This window comes from Tympanuchus pallidicinctus, unplaced genomic scaffold (assembly GCF_026119805.1).
Source record: "Tympanuchus pallidicinctus isolate F22 unplaced genomic scaffold, pur_lepc_1.0 scaffold44, whole genome shotgun sequence".
NCBI lineage: Eukaryota > Metazoa > Chordata > Aves > Galliformes > Phasianidae > Tympanuchus > Tympanuchus pallidicinctus.
Genome location: NW_026294763.1, coordinates 1,172,241 through 1,187,568, shown reverse-complemented (window position 1 = coordinate 1,187,568; position 15,328 = coordinate 1,172,241). Strand labels below are relative to the sequence as shown.

The window sequence follows — 15,328 nt, the reverse complement described above, 5'->3', positions numbered from 1 at the left end:
ATTTGTGATTGAAAACTGCCCTACAGCCCTCAAAACGTGGTTCAAATCCCAGTGGTTCAAATGAGTGAGAATCCATCCCTGTAGCCCTACGGATGGCCGGGGATGCACGAGGGCTTGGAGATGGGATGGAACCCTGGAGAGCATTCAGAAGAAAGAAGGGGTTCCCCCTTTAGCCAACGCAATCCTGCAGGATTCCCATCCCAGCTTTCACCCTGCCCCACTTCCCCGATAACCATCGCAGCTTTCCTTCTCTAATTGCTTTCTGCCATTCTCACAGATCACCCCCGAGAACCCGGGCGCGCTCTTTCTCATTCAATGGGCGATCAGTCGCTAATCAGCCCCAACGATCCGGCTGCGATAAGGTCCCGGTTTGTTGTTAATCAGCTTTAATGCACGGCTGGGGCGGAGCTCCGCGCGCTTCGTTCACAAGCAGCAGCTCACCGCTTTCCGTTCAACTCTGCTGCGGTGCTTTCTCCTTGCAGGTATTTCCGACTGGGGAGAAAACAATTTATGTCATGCATTCAGGGCAATGAGCTGAGCACCAAACTGCAGGACCCCATATCCACCCCACCCAACACAACCTGAACTCCCATCACTGCAGGACCCCATATCCATCCCATCCTCCAGAACCTGAGAACCCACACTACACCCTGCAGAAGCTGAGCACACACACTGTGCAGAACCCCCATATCCATCCCACCCTGCAGAAGCTGAGCACCAAACTGCACGACTCCCATATCCACTCCACCCAATGCAACCTGAGCTCCATCATTGCAGGACCCCATATCCATCCCACCCTCCAGAACCTGAGCACCAAACTGCAGAACCTCACACCCCCCCCACCCTGCAGAAGCTGAGCACTGCAGAAACTGAGCACCAAACTGCACGACCCCCATATCCACCTCATTCAACACAACCTGAACTCCATCACTGCAGGACCCTATATCCATCCCACCCTCCAGAACCTGAGAACCCACACTATACCCTGCAGAAGCTGCGCACACACACTGTGCAGAACCCCCATATCCATCCCACCCTGTGGAACCTGAGCACCAAACTGCAGGACCTCCATATCCATCCCACCCTCCAGAACCTGAGAACCCACACTACACCCTGCAGAAGCTGAGCACACACACTGTGCAGGACCTCCATATCCATCCCACCCTGCAGAAGCTGAGCATCAAACTGCAGAACCTCACATCCCTCCTCACCCTGCAGAAGCTGAGCACCAAACTGCATGACTCCCATATCCATTCCACCCAATTGCAACCTGAGCACTCACATGACAGGACCCCATATCCACCCCACCCAACACAACCTGAACTCCATCACTGCAGGACCCCATATCCATCCCACCCTGCAGAACCTGAGAACCAAACTACAGGACCCCATATCCATCCCACCCTGTGGAACCTGAGCACCAAACTGCACGACTCCCATATCCACCCCACCCAATGCAACCTGAGCACTCACATGACAGGACCCCATATCCATCCCACCCAACACAACCTGAGCTCCATCACTGCATGACCCCATATCCATCTCACCCTGCAGAACCTGAGGACCCACACTACACGACCCCAAGGCCATCCCATCCAGCAAGATGTGTCATTATTCCACAACTCCCATGAGGTTGAGCCCTCATCCCCTAATGCAGCCCACACAAATCTGCTCCTTTCCTACTGCCAGGGCAGAAGAGGATTTATGAGAGTGGCTGCTGTGATTTGAGGCTTGTGAGGATGCAGGAAGGAACCTGAATGACTTCAGATGACTTGGTTTTTGCAGCTCTTGGGCTGCTTTGTGAGCCAGGCTCTTACAATGCTTTGTTAAGGAACACATCAGTGCTGTGCAGGCTGATTCCAAGAAGGTGTCAGGGCAGCTCTCCCCCATTTCCCGGCTGCAAAAGGTTGTTTTTAATCCTGGAAAGTGAAACCTCACTGAGACAAATGAGACCAGAAAGGAGAAGAGCTGTTCATGCTTCTTTAAGCATTGGGATGAGGAATGGACCACCTCCATAGCAGCAGGATCAGAGCAGAGCGTTGTCAGGTTGTGCTGTGACTCCATGGACAAGCTGCAGGGATGCGGTCTGGTGTTGGTGGCTGGGAGGAAAAGGAGTTGTCTTTCTGTGCAGAGCAGTTCTGAGTCCTTCCACCTCCTGAAGGGCTCCATTTGTGCTGTTCCTTCCACCCGCTGCTCGGTATTATCACATTTCACAGGAGTGAGAAGGATCTGAACAAACAGAGCCGGGGAGCTTTGAGAAATGCTACAAGCGCCACCTACACCTCGCTGCAAATGTCAACAGGAATCAAGAAGTTCATTTCCTATGCAAGCAAAAGGCTTCAAAGCAAGCCTCCCCTCCTGCTTCACACCAAAGGGAAACGCTGCTGCCTGCAGTAGGCAATGGAAAAACGCAGCTGGGATAAACAAAGGGATGGAAATTCTGCTTCGGCAGCCAGCGCTGCTACATCAGGCAGCCTGAACCCCTGAGTTCTGAAAACCTCTCCCTAGAGTGTCTGCATCTTCATTTTCCTCCCCTCGAGATGGCTTTGTGTGAATGCCAGCCCTCTTCTGGGGGTGAAGCCTGGTGCCAGGGCTCCTTCCTGTCTTAGGTTCGGGCACAGGAGGTGAGCTAAAGGCTTTGGGTAGTGCTGGAGCCAAGTAGAAGCCACCTCCCAGTGCCGGGGTTTGGGCCAGCTGAGGAACAAACCACTGCCTCTTGGGAAACCAGAGCTTTTTGGCATCCCTGATAGCCTTGAGTCCATTTTCTGTAAGGTAATGACAGTGATAGAACCACAGGAACATCGAGGTTGGAAAGGACCTCTGAGATCACTTAGTCCAACCAGAACAAATCCTACCACCACAACTTCCCACTAAGCCACATCCCTCAGTGCAACACAGAATGGCTTGAGTTGGAAAGGACCTCAAGGCTCACCAACATCTGAATGTTTCTTGACCACTTCCAGGGATGTGACTCCACCACCTCCCAGGGCAAAGATGCGACGGTGCAAAGGCTGTGAAGGCTGTCACCATGTAGCTGTCTGCTGCTGCTGTCTGGAAGAAGGGTGACTTTGGAAAGCATCATCCTATGGGTAAGGAAAAGAAGATATCTAACATTATAGGGTGGAAAGCATCGTCCTACAGGCCGGGCTGGAGCAGGCTCTGAGCACTGGGTTGAGCTGTGGATGTCCCAGTTCAGTGCAGAGGAGATGGGCTGCACTGGGTCACTTCCGACCCAAACCATTCTAGGATGGCACCTTATCAAGAGCTTCACTCCACAGTGATGCTCAGATGCAAATTATGATCACAAACCATCTCAGCTGTTTGGGCTCTGGTGATTATCACAGCAATCAACAGAGCTTTGCTGATCCACACCTGCTTCCAGAAGTTGCAGGATGCTTCGGAGCATGCAGCATCCCCGTGGTCCCCCCCCATAGGGGACTGCAGCCCTCCTGCTAACTCTGATGTGTCCCCACTCCCTCTGATGTATCCCTGCTGCCTTTGATGTGGCAGAGTGAGCCCTGATAGGGATGAGCAGCCTTTGGCAATGGGAAAATGAAACCTCCCAGACCCTGAGAACGCAGAGCACGGAAAAATGCGTGAGAAATGGAAATGACAAGGTTGTTCAGGGCGCCTCTGTAAGGACAGCTTCAGCCTGGAGAGGTGATAAAGCAAGATTTCATGTGCAGACGGACAACAGCTTTGGTTGAAGTGGAGATTTGTGGGAGAAATCCATTTGTAAGAAGAGCTCTACAGGATTTTATTGGGAGCACGGAAAGCAGAGTGTACTCCCTTTAATTAACTTGTAATTTTGGGTATCTGTCATTTGGCAGAAGGGTTGGTTTTCTCTTTTAACGAATCATAGAGCATTTCTGACCCAAGAGAAACATGCAGAAAGTTTCCCAACTCCACGTGCATTTTTATCACTGAGGTAACACAGCACGAGCTGAATACGAATAGGCAAAAGCTGCCAGGAAAGGGAACAATAAATCACAACCTTCCCCTCCTCTGCTCCTCCAAAGGGGCCTTCCTGCATAATTCTGGCCCTCAGTTTGGTAGCACTGCAGAAAGGGAGGCTGAAGGCGTGCACAGGGGCAGGGGGAGAAGGAAAACTGATGGGAAGGGGGTCTTCAGATGGAGCTTCGTGGTGATGCTCCATGGGACGAAGCTGTCACATCATTGGTGCAGCAGATGTTGGTGCTGCAAAACCTGCGTGCCCTTTGCTTGGCTGGCAAGTTCTGCTGTGCACCAGCGCTGCTTCTGGTGGGAATGCAGCCTGGGGAGCAGAGCCTGCCTGCACAATACGACTCTTTGGGTAAATAACAGCTGGTAACGTGTCTTGCTAGCAAATAAAAGCCTCTATTCTAAATTACAGCGAGCCTGAGCTGCCCTGGCCCCATTTCCCCATGGCCGTTGCAAGCTCTGCTTTTGTTTGCATGCAACGAGCACTAGAGGGCTGCAGAGAACTGCTTTTGCCGTTGCAGACGCTGACATTAAGGCAGGATGCAGCTTTTCCCTGCCAGTTGCTCCAGTCCTTAAAGGAAAGCAGGCAGCAGGAGCGCGGGGTGGGATGGTTTGGTTTTCCTCACCTGGAAATAGGAGGTGGGTGTCGTTGGGATGCAGAGGAGAGGCACTGCTCACACTGGGAGGGAAACAAGAAGTGAGATGTTTTGCTGCAATAAAGCGAAATAATTCAGGTTCATCTCCAGTCTGACCCCCTTCATTTTGCTGATTTCGCTGTGGCCCCGTGGCTGCGTAATTTTTGCTTTATCCTGTGATCCATTTGGAAACTTTTTCTTTGCCAGTCGTTTCCTGACCACCTGTCTGGCAAACCCAACCTGTATATAGAGCTGTCAAATTTATGCCCCTTTTTGTCACTTTCAGGTTTGTAATGCCACTCATGGGGTGGAATGGAGTAGAGTAGAGTGGAATTGAGTACAGCAGAGCATGGTAGAGTGGAGAGGAGTGGAGTAAAGTAGAATGGAATGGAGTAAAGTAGAATGGAGTAGAGTAGAATAGAATGGAGTAGAGTGGAATGGTGTACAGTGAAGTAGAACAGAATGGAGCAGTGCAGAGTACAGAAGAGCAGGGTAGAATGGGGTAGAGTAGAATAGAATGGAGTAGAGTAGGGTAAAATTGAGTAATGTAGGATGGAATGGAGTAGATTAGAGTAGAATGGGGAAGAGTAGAGGAGAGTAGAACAGAGTAGAGTGGGGTTGAGTAGAGTAGAATAGAGTTGAGTGGAGTAGAGTAGAATGGAGTAGAGTAGAATAGAATGGAATAGGGCAGAACTGAGTAGAGTAATGTGGGATAGAATGGAGTAGAGTAGAGTAGAGTAGAGTAGAATGGAGATTAGAGCAGAGTAGAACAGAGCAGAGTAGAACAGAGCAGAGTGGAGTAGAGTACAGCAGAGTAGAGTGGAAGAGCAGGGAAGAGGATGGTTTGGATTGGATCTTGAGTATCGTCTCCTTTGAGCTCGTAGTTTCTCCTGAGTTTCATTTTTATCAGATATTTTTTGTTGGAATCTTCATTACTGTTTTGGTGCCAGTCGTCAATAAAAGCAGGAAACCAAGCAGCTCTGGGCTCTGAAGATCTTCCCAAGACCTCTTCTCAACCTCCGTTACTGCAAGCTTCTCACCTTCCAACCAGCTGATCCAGAGATTCCATCTTTCTCCTTCCCAATGGACAATGTAGATGACAGAGCTGGCTTCCCCTGGTAGGGAAGGAGAGTGCTGCATCCCATCTAAATGCCTTCAGCACAGCAGGTTTCCTTCTGCTAGCCAACAAAATGCGTAACAGTCACAACCTGTTATTTATTTATTTTCTTTGCTATTGTTTTGCAATCACACCTAATTCCAAATACTTGAAAATCTGGCCATGAAAGGAAAAACACAAAACCCAAACCCCCCCCCCCCAAAAAAACAACCCAAAGCTCTACATGTATGAATACTTTTTTCTTATTTAAAAATGTAATTATACAGACACAGCAGGACAGAATTTGCAGTATAATTATGCAAACAGGAGTCACTGAGGCCAGCGTCTGCTCTTCAGCCGAGACAGGCAACATCTCTGCCTGCAGTAACCCTATTAGCAGAGGCTGTTGAATAATACAAGCCCCCTATATTTGCTTTAGGGCGCAATTCACCCATCTGCAGAGGGTCAGAACCGGAGCTGTGTTCTACTGAAGCCTTATTTAATACCTATAAATAAGGTATAAGTGATGTGTGGCCTTGCACTGTTCCTTTATCTGGGGGTCTCGGCACGTGCTTTCTCCCAGCTCAATACCAAATAGAAATCATCTCTTGCGTTTCGCTCTGTTTTCTCTTGCTTGTATTTTCTGAAAGACTTGGGTGCTGCCAACCAACTTATGGCACTAAAAAAAACCCCAACGTGTATAAATCTACATACATCATTGTGAATGGAACTATTGCTGCATTGCGCCGAGGAAATGGGGAGTGGAGAAGGGGGGAAATGAGGAAAGAATGGGAAAATACAAGATGGATACAATCACAAATGAGAGGCAAAGGCAGTTTTGAATGCTGGGCCTTGCAGCTTCTGAGTTTTCTGCTCTTACAACAAGAAATCAGAACGCTCAACAGAGGGAAATTGCTGCTTCCAGCAGAAAACATCCTCATGGTGATGTGTTTTCCTCCAGCTATGCTCGTAAGGAACTAACTCTTACAATGGGAGATGAGATGTAGGCTGTGCAGGTTTGGTGCAGATGGCCAAATGGCTCTGCTTTCATTGAGCCCTTCGTAGCAAAAGGTGTTTTGAGCACATTTTCTTTCCTGCAGTTTGCCACCAGATGGCACGTACACACCGTGAGAGCTGGGAGGAAGCAATGGGTCAGCAGAGAGCCTGGAAATGGGCTGAGATCCCCTGAACGGCCCCTTGGTCACCTTGAGTAAGGGAGGAGGTGATGCTGGAGCTACATTTCTGATGGGGTTGTGTCTGTACCAAGTGACCTCCAATTAAAATGGGAACAGGAGAGAGTTCTGCGTTCGGGTTGATAACGAGGGAGGCCATCAGGCTGGACGTGCTAAAAAGGCTGCATTTTCTCTCCAACCCGTTGTGTGAGAGTCTGAATATCAAGCATGGCTGAGCCGGTTCTATGGGTACCACTCACCCCTCGGCCTCTGCTTCTGGGTAGCTTGAATTGGTTGATGCTGAGCTTCCAGTGAGGGGAGATGCTGTGAGTGAGACCTGGGCACAAGTGAGGACAAGGACTCTGCCACTGCCCTTCATCCCCAGCATCCTCTATGAGTGACACAGAGAGGTGACAGCACGGGGAGCACTGGGGCTGGCACATTCCAGCTGCAGAACAGCCAGAAAAGGTCACAACATCCAGCAGTTACCAACCTGCCTCATCTCACCTCTGCCTGCTGCCTCTCAGGTCCTTCCTTAGGCTAACTGCAATCTCCAGCGTTTTGGAGATGGTTGATTACTTTTCTTAGTGTCTCCTGCAGGGCTGGCAGTGCTCCCAGCACAGCTCCCACCACCCCTCTGTGCAGTGGGAACTCTCACACTGTCCCAAAACAATGCAAGCTCCTTCCCAAGTATCTCCTATTTTCCTGCTGCAGGTGCTGATGGGGAGCTGATGCTCACCCCTGCTATTTCTGGATGACCCCAAGGTTATTTTCCCTTTATTCCAGCACTGGGGAAGGCTCATCCAATTGTTTCACCCCCTGCAGTGCTGCTGTCTTCTCCAGCTCCCTGAGCACCAAGCAGGTAATAACCTCCCATGTCTCATATACAACATGTTGCTTAATACTGTCTTCCCTTCCCTTCCCTTCCCTTCCCTTCCCTTCCCTTCCCTTCCCTTCCCTTCCCTTCCCTTCCCTTCCCTTCCCTTCCCTTCCCTTCCCTTCCCTTCCCTTCCCTTCCCTTCCCTTCCCTTCCCTTCCCTTCCCTTCCCTTCCCTTCCCTTCCCTTCCCTTCCCTTCCCTTCCCTTCCCTTTCCCTTCCCTTCCCCTTCCCTTCCCTTCCCTTCCCTTCCCTTCCCTTCCCTTCCCTTTCCCTTTCCCTTCCCTTTCCCTTTCCCTTCCCTCTTTCCCTATTCCCTATTCCCTTCCCCTTCCCCTTCCCCTTTTTTTCCCTTTTCCCTTTCCCTTTTCCCTTTCCCTTTCCCTTTCCCTTTCCCTTTCCCTTTCCCTTTCCCTTTCCCTTTCCCTTTCCCTTTCCCTTTCCCTTTCCCTTTCCCTTTCCCTTTCCCTTTCCCTTTCCCTTTCTCCTTTCCCTCCCATAAGGACCACTGAATCCAACTCTGGGTCCACCCAAAACTCTTCTTTGACCCCACACTTGTTGTTGGATCCATCCAAAGATTCAAGGGCAAGTTGAAAAAGAGTCTCTCCTGCATCTCCTGAGGGTCTCATGGCACCTGGGCAGGGCAGGTGTCAGCTGGTGGCAGATGCCCTGCCTTGAATCAGGGATAAAAGCTGAAAACTCCTCTTCAAACCAATTTGCTTGAGTCATTTCCTCCCAACCCCCCCCCCCCACACACACACCCTGACCTGTGAGCCTGGTTTTTATGTACTGTGGTAAATGCTGTGCCTTGAAAAGACCCACACATGAATAAAAAATCAGGCTGTCACTCTGCTGTGTTCCTTTTAAAGAGAAATTGCTTAAAGCAGCAAGAAGGATGTCTAATCTTGGGAATCTGAAGCCAGCGTTTGCAAAGAGGGGGAGGCGGGGGTCACTGCAGTTTATGCTCATGAATAATGCATCTGACATTGTAGCCATGCAAATGGAACCTAACAAGCTCCAAACTAAATAAAAATCTTGGTTGTTATGTCTTTTTTTTTTTTTTGCTTTTTTTTTTCACTGGCCTCTCTTCCCAGCTCTCCCTTGGATTTTGGGCTCCAACTTTGGGCATCTGAAGAGATGGGAGATCATTGGGAACGTGGGGCGACCCTACAAATCATAGCATGGAATCACAGACTCATAGAACGGATTGAGTTGGGAGGGACCTGAAAGATCATCAAGATCCTGGAGCTTGGAGCCATCCTATAATTAAAAGACAGGATGTACACAGCACAGGAGTCTGCTCCTAGGTGAGATTTCTTTCTTCTACAGGCTGGTGAGGGACGGCTGCCCAGAGGAACCGTGGGTGCCGCATCCCTGGAGGTGCCCAAGGCCATGGGTGGGATTCTGGGCATCCTGATCTGATGGGGGGCACCCAGATCACAGCAGGCATGGAACTGAATGATCTTTCAGGTCCTTTCCAACCCAAGCCATACAAGGATTCCATGACTTCTACAGGAATGACTGAGAAACAGCATTAGGAAACTTACCCTGTGGAGGAGCTGTTATAGAGAAAACGATTCCAGGCTCGCCCTGTTAACAGCCAGAAGTGAAGTGGGACCGTCAGATTTGGGGTAGTTGGTTTAGACGCACTCCATCCTTCAGCCTGCTCATCTCGTGCTCAGCACTGAGGCTGGTGGGTGGCTTTTGGGTGAAGCACAGGGATAGAGGGCTAGAAGTGCCATCAGGGAGATGCTATGGGAGACATTTTTATTGCCTGAGAAACATTATGATGAAGCAGTGGAAGCCTTTCAATCGTTTTACAAATCTGTATTGGCTGGAAGCACTTCAAAGCCAATGGAGAAAAGGAAGATGCTGAATTCAGGGACTGAGCTGGGGTGAGTGCAGCCCCTTTCCAATCACTGGATCTTTCTCCTTGCCTTCAACAAACTCGCAAATGGATTGCCCAAAGGGATACAAAGCCAAAAGCTGCAGACCTTATTTCTCTGCTGGGCTAACCTTTACAGCTCTGATGAACAATATTTTACACAGCTATTGCTTGAACAGAAGTCACTGCATTGTTTTTTATACCTCTGTCTCCTGTCAGGAAGGAGCTAGAGTAAATCCTCCTTGGACAGCTCACGAAATCCTGACCCGAGTGCTGATCATTTCTGTGTTTTCTCAACTCGGAGCACAGGCAAGGATGTGCAGGAGGTTATTGATGAGCCCAGAGCAGCTTTCACCTTCTTTTCTTTTCTGTCAGTTGTATATGCCTGGCTTTGGCTGCGCAGCGCCTTTCTGTTTGAACCAGTAACACGACCTGACAGCAAGGCATTCCAATCTAAACAGTTGGGTCCATGTCTATCTGCCAGCTGTTTCTGCACTGAGATAAACCATGCCAGCTCTATCTTTGCAGTGCAGCAGAGAATGGGAATAGCTCCTTGTGCTACAGCCCAGACTGCTCCAATGGACTCCACTGCAGACCTTGGGATCCCATGGTTTTGCCCAACACCTCATCCATGCAATTGCTTGCTTCTTGGCAGCTCTGGTCCCCTCCTGGGCTCTGCCAGCTCCTCTTCAGCCCACACTCATACCAAGGGCTGCTGAGTGATGAGATTTCATCAAAGACTCTTCCTGTGGGATGGCCAATGTCAGTCCTTGGTTGATTCCCATGGTGAAGAGGATGGTCAGTGTCAGTCCTCGGTTGACCCCCACGATGGGGATGATGGCCAATTTTAATCCTTGGTTGATTCCAACGGTGAGGACGATGCCCAGTGTCAACCCTTGGTTGATTCCCATAGTGGGGAAGATGGTCATTGTCAAGCCTCGATTGACTCCCACAGTGAGGATGATGGCCAGTGTAAATTCTTGGTTGACTTCCACAGTGAGGAGGATGGTCAGAGTCAATCCATGGTTGAATCCCATGGTGAGGAAGATGTTCAGTGTCAACCCTTGGTTGATTCCCATGGTGAGGAAGCTGTGTATAGAACACTAGAGGGAGATTTACACTTTCCATAAGTTGTCAGTCCTGACTCCTGGGCCCCAAGAAAGCACATCTGGCAGAGCAGGCAAGAAAAATGTCCAACCTTGGTGTTGGATATCTGAGCTTCACACCATAGCATCTCTGCAACCATCAGTGCAGGGCTGTGGAGAGATGAGGGCATCTGTGTCACACAAGGGTGGAATATGGGAATTTGTGTCCTATAAAGATGCTCTGACAAAGCTGAGTCAAGAAGAAAATAAGATGGCATGGCAAGGATGTGTTTTGGGTAAGCAGAAAGCGTCAGCTGCATCATCCTAACCTGACTGAATGATGGAGAATTACAAGCTAGCAGCAACGCAGTTAATGCAGGCATTAAGGACATTACAGAAGGGGTAGCTCTAAGTAAATCTTTCATGTAATTAACGGTACAGTTCTGCAAATTAGTGGAAATTACATATTGAAATGCTTGGACGCCAGCCACAGTGGAGGGAACGCGCCGACTTCTGTCTGATCTCAGAGCCTGGCTGCCTTTTATCTGCCAAATACTTGAACAGAAAACTACCTGGAAATCCAGCCAGTGTTTGGCACAACATGAGAACTGAGCAGAAGGCCATGGAGACAAAGCGAGTGCAAGGACTGCACTCGAAGCCATTCTTGTGGCTGAATTCCTGTGGGAGAAGAGCAAAGCCAAACAAAGAGCAGAGCTCAGAAACCACAGACTGTGATGGAGTGATATCACAGGTTAGAACCTTTCCATCCTCTCCTTTCCCTCAATCCTGGCTCCTTAAACACAAGGAACTGTGCACGGGAAAGCACACAAGGAATGAGTCACACTCAAATATTTGGACGTTTACGTCTCTATCTTGCACAGAAAGAAGAATCTCAGGCTTAGGCAATGCAGATTTTTGCACAAAGACAGAAAAAATGACCCCCAAAAGCGTGAGGAATGGGGTCACACACTCTCACTTCCCCAAATTCACCCACTCAATGACAAGGCATCCAAATGAGCCCTGCAATAACGTCCATCGCCCCCTCCATCAAGCAGCAAGGCTCCATTGCCAGCATATACATTTTTGCTCTTCCTGCCCTCCTCATTTCCATTGCAGATCCCAGAGGAACATTGGAAACGAGGTGAGATAGGATGAGAAGAGCCCTTAATTGCACACTGCTTCCCCTGGTGTGGTGCAGAGGTGTTTGCTTTGAAGAGGAGCTCGCTGCATCCAGCCTTGCACAGAAGTACTTCAAATAATAAGGAGAGATGCCTCTTTTAAACAAAACAGCACCTTGCTCTAAACAACAGCAGCAGCCACAATAACTGCAGCCCCAGGGAGAACACCATCTTCACAGGGACTTGACCAGCAGCTTCCCCCTCCCTTCCCCTTCTTTTCCCTTTTCCCATTTTATCCTCTTTCCTTTTTCTCTTCTCTTTTTCCCTTCCCTTTTCTTTTCCCCGTCATGTCCCATTTCTCTTCTTTCCCTTTTCCCACTTTCCCATCTTATTCCTTTTCTTTTTTTCTTTCTCTTCTTTTCCATTCTCCCTCTTTTCTTTTTCCCTTTCTCCTTCTTTTCCCTTTTCTTTCCCCTTTTCCCCTCCCCCCTCACCCCCCTCCCCATTTCCTCCCCATTAGGAGGACCGCCCCTCCCCCTCCCCTTCCCTCCCCCTCCCTCTTTCCCCTTCCCTTCCCTTCCCTTCCCTTCCCTTCCCTTCCCTTCCCTTCCCTTCCCTTCCCTTCCCTTCCCTTCCCTTCCCTTCCCTTCCCTTCCCTTCCCTTCCCTTCCCTTCCCTTCCCTTCCCTTCCCTTCCCTTCCCTTCCCTTCCCTTCCCTTCCCTTCCCTTCCCTTCCCTTCCCTTCCCTTCCCTTCCCTTCCCTTCCCTTCCCTTCCTCTCCCCTTCCTCTCCCCTCCCATCCCCTCCCATCCCCTCCCATCCCCTCCCCCTCTCCTTCCCTCTTTCCCTATTCCCTTTCCCTATTCCCTTTCCCTTTCCCTTTCCCTTTCCCTTTCCCTTTCCCTTTCCCTTTCCCTTTCCCTTTCCCTTTCCCTTCTTTCCTCTCTTTCCTTTCATCTTCCTCTTACCCTCTTTTCTCTTTTCCTTCACATAAAGCACTTGAAACTCACTGCCCTAGCCCTCTTTTTCTTTTCTTTCTTTTATTTTTTTCCCCGCAGAAAAAACAACAGAAGGAATCTCATTGCCAAGGGAAGCCCGAGCCCCCTAAGATCTCAGTGTTAGACAGCAGGATCCTGTCTGCCTCCCTGCAGAGTTTGCCCAGCTCCTCCTGGATTCCTCTCTGGCCCATCTAACGGAGGAAGCACTGATTTTGCCCCTTTTTTCAGGAAACCAAAACGCTCCCCTTGCAGCAGAGCCCCCCTGCACTCCTGGGCTGGCCGTACGGACGCACACAGCAGCGCCTCTTCTTTGCACGGCCGCAATTTCTCCAAGCACAGGTTGTAATTTCTCCACCCCTTCCCCTGCGGTTCTGGTGGGACGAGTTGTCCTGGGCTCTGGGTGCAGCCTGTCAGGCTCTCTGCAGCCACTGCTGTATTTTTATTCATTAAGGGAGTGAGCGGCGGAAACTGCCAAATGTCTCCCGTGGTATCAGCACACTCTTTTTAAGGTGATATGGGTCTGATCTCGTCAAAATTAATGGCTTATGGTTATTCATGCTATTATTCTTAATGGGGCCAAGCATATACTGTACCCAGAAAGAGGCAGCGCTTGACTTGTCAAAGATTTATGGCACATCATGACCTGGCTGGGATGACTGTAACATATAAAAACTTCATTGCTAATAACGATGCTGTGCTCAGAATAAAAAGGAACGGGGATGGAAAGATACTGCAGGCATCCATGGATCACGGTGCTTTCTCGTGTTCGTGGTCTTACAGGACCTCTGTTCACTGGAGGGTACAAGATGCAGCCAGAAGGGGGCTGCTAGCAGGTGGGCTTCAGGCTTTATGGCAACAGCCAGCCTTTTAGTTTGCATTTGCAAAGCAAATATTATCCTTATGTACCTTATGATGCTGATCCGGCTTTCAAAGCTCTTTACAGAACCATTGAGCTCTCTACAGCTCCCTGAAAGGAGGGTCAGGTTGGACGTTAGGAAAAACTTCTCCATCAGAGTAATTGGGTGCTGGAAAAGGCTGCGCAGCGAGTGGTGGAGTCACCATTTCTGGAGGTGTTTGAGAAATGTGGCACTGAGGGATGTGGTCAGTGGGCACCGTGGGGATGGGTTGGGGATCTTAGGGGTCTTTTGCAAACCTTCATGATTCTGTGATGCTATGACATAGGATCAGACTCTCAGAATGACTGGTGGAGAAGCGCCTGCACCATGGGAGACAGCAGGAGCTCAGGGATGTAATGGGGAAGGCAGCAGAATTCAGGACATCATTTCACTGGTGTGAAATAACGAAATTCAGCCGAGCAGGGGAACCCCGTCCTAATTAAAACTCAGATGCTGCAAACATTCGAGCACAGCCTGAACGATCATGGAGACACTCAGTGAAACCACCAGGACTTCGGAGGACACAGGCTGAAAATTGCCTTAATTAAACAAAAAGAAAGAAAAAAAGCGCAGAGATTTGTAAACATTGTGGGACTCCTGAATGCTAATTCCTGAGTGCAGAAAAAAAACCATTCTCCTGTGTGTTTATTAAAACCATATGTCTCTGCCCATTAGGCTGCAGAGAAAATGCTTCTTTGTTCTTTTGCTAGAAAGAAACGTTCCTCTGATTGCAAATAAATATTTCTGTAACAGGGGGAAACCTCCAAGGAAACAGTCTCCTCTAGAAGAAGGTTTGTGTTTCTTCTTTGCTCTAGGTGCATGATGTCTCATTTTTAATCAGTGCATTCATTATGATTAGCCTGACAAATAAAGCATCCCTAATTCATAGCAGGAACTGGGAAGAAATAAGAAAAGGGCAGCTTGGAACCACAGATCCGAGGCTTTAAAATGAAAAAAATAAAAATAATTAAAAAAAAAAAATAGAAATTTTGCCCAGTTTTGATGTCTTAAACACTCGGGTCCCCCGGTTCATTACGAGAAAACTGTCTCCATAACTGAAAGACTGAAAGGCCTTGATCAAAGCGTTAATATTTCTGCATCAGAGCAGGAGAGAGATTTAAATTGCCATTAAACCCTAAGGTGAGCCTAACCTGCCCAATTATAGGGCTAACACCCCATGGCTCTGGGATCTGTGAAGTGTGTGTGTGTTTTAATGGGGATTTCATGCTGGATTGGCAGTTCTGGAGCTTCGACTTCCCCATGGGCCACAGAGGAGGTGGAATGAGGGCAGCTGAGTTAAATCCTGCATCACATCAGTGCTTTGATGGACTGCTGGCAGCGCTCCCAGCGTGTGCTGGGACAACCTGAGATAAGCACATCAGTGTGGAACCTTGTTCACCCACGTTGCAATGTCCACACGTGTCTCGTTTCATTTGTCGTGTTCCAAATCTATTGATCTCAGTGCAAATCTCTTGGATTTGCTTTCATCCCAGCGGGCAGAAGCAGTTGCAAAGGGCCCGCTGGTAACGGGGTGGCTCCATCCAGTTGGGTGCAATGACCAGGGGCTTGGGATCACACGAGGCTCCTTCAGGAGGAAATCACCAGA

At 49.3% G+C, this 15,328-nt stretch overlaps 1 long non-coding RNA gene across 1 annotated transcript; it reads left to right on the top strand.

Annotated features, from left to right (window-relative positions):
- Positions 1-7,199: 7,199 nt before the first annotated feature.
- Positions 7,200-14,762, top strand: LOC128090199 (uncharacterized). Its single transcript, XR_008210864.1, has 3 exons — positions 7,200-7,725; positions 8,835-9,047; positions 12,887-14,762. It is a non-coding gene; the product is annotated as an uncharacterized LOC128090199 (long non-coding RNA).
- Positions 14,763-15,328: the final 566 nt, after the last annotated feature.